Source organism: Arabidopsis lyrata (assembly GCF_000004255.2).
Source record: "Arabidopsis lyrata subsp. lyrata unplaced genomic scaffold ARALYscaffold_8, whole genome shotgun sequence".
Lineage (NCBI taxonomy): Eukaryota > Viridiplantae > Streptophyta > Magnoliopsida > Brassicales > Brassicaceae > Arabidopsis > Arabidopsis lyrata.
In genome coordinates, this window is record NW_003302548.1 from 18,826,692 (window position 1) to 18,828,305 (window position 1,614).

Here is a 1,614-nt window from a genome sequence, read left to right on the forward strand (position 1 = left end):
TTTATAGGGTTTTACAATCATTTTAAAAGGTTGTACCACGTATTTACAAGGTATTTATAAGATATTATAAGATTTTACAAGCTATTTTATAAGGTTTTTACAAGTTATAAGGTTTTACAAGTTTTTTATAAGGTTTTACAAGTTATAAATACCTTATAAAACCTTATAAGTACCTTGTAAAACCTTTTAAAATACATTGTAAAACCTTACAAAACACTTGTAAATACTCTGTAAAACCTTTAAAATACCTTGTAAATTTTTCCCGCCAAAAATTTTCCCGCCAAAAAAATTTCGCAAAAAAAATTGCGGAATCACTTTTCCCGCAAAAAAAATTTTTTGGCGGGAAAATTTTTTGGCGGGAAAAATTTTTACGGGAAAATTTTACAAGGTTTTTTAAAGGTTTTTACAAGTGTTTTGGCGGGAAAATTGCGGGATCACTTTTCCCGCCAAAAAATATTTTTTATTTTGTTGACCTAATTTTGTTTCAAATAAGGGTAAAATGGTCATTAAAAATTAAAAGAGGGCAAACTTAAAAATGGACTCTCAAAGGGGGCATTTTTGAAAAGGGGTATTGAAAAAGGGGCATTTTTAACAATTTCTCATATTTATATTGTATTATAATTATAAATAATAATATGTCGTAATCCTTCTTATTTTTTAATCGGTACTCACATTTTGAATGTCTATTTTCATGAAATAAGTAAAAACCTTTAAATTTGGTATTTTTAACTCTTATTTTCTTTACTACTAATAAATAATTGTAACTCTTAAAAATAATTGTTGTACCATTAAAATATATGATAAAAAAAAATTCTATCTCTAACAATTTTAAAATATTTACTCATATGTTAAAATATAATTATCTAATTTATATTTATTCAATCTCGATTTAAAATCTTCATATTTTAATTTTTATTTTTCGTTTTCTCATAATATTTCATTTAATTTTAATTAATTATTGTTTTTATTTTATGTGTGAATTAATTTTAGTTTAATATTTGTTGTGCCCTTAAATAAATAAGATATGTGGAGCCCACAAAAATGTAAAATATGATGACATGGATGCTGATATAGACACCTTAGATGGAGAGAAGACTCTCTAATTATATATATAGATTTTAAACAATTATATGATACAAAGATTATAATTGATTATGAATAATTTTACAAAAATTAGATTGAATAAGTTAAATTTATAACCTGTTACTATATTAATGATCAGTCACTTAAATAAAATTTAACAGATATAAATATAAAAAAAACATTTAAAAAAGAAGAAGAAGCATACCTTGCCATTGGCGGTCCGACATGGTTGCATTCACGCATAGAGGAAGATAAACGACGATGAAGCTTCATCAGATTTGGTTGATCAAGTTCAGTTTCTTGTTTTATTTAAATGAGTACTGTTGCTCTATTTTGTGATGGTTTTATTGCTCTGTTTCTTTTGTTTCACGAACCTCATTTCTATCTTAATACAAACTCTTGACGACAAAAAAAAAAAAAGAAGAAGAAGCATATATGAAGCAAGTAACAACTAATTGATTATGAATATTTTTTAAAAAATCAGTTTTGACTTTTTTGTTTGTTGGGTGGCAAAGTGAATGCAAAAATTTA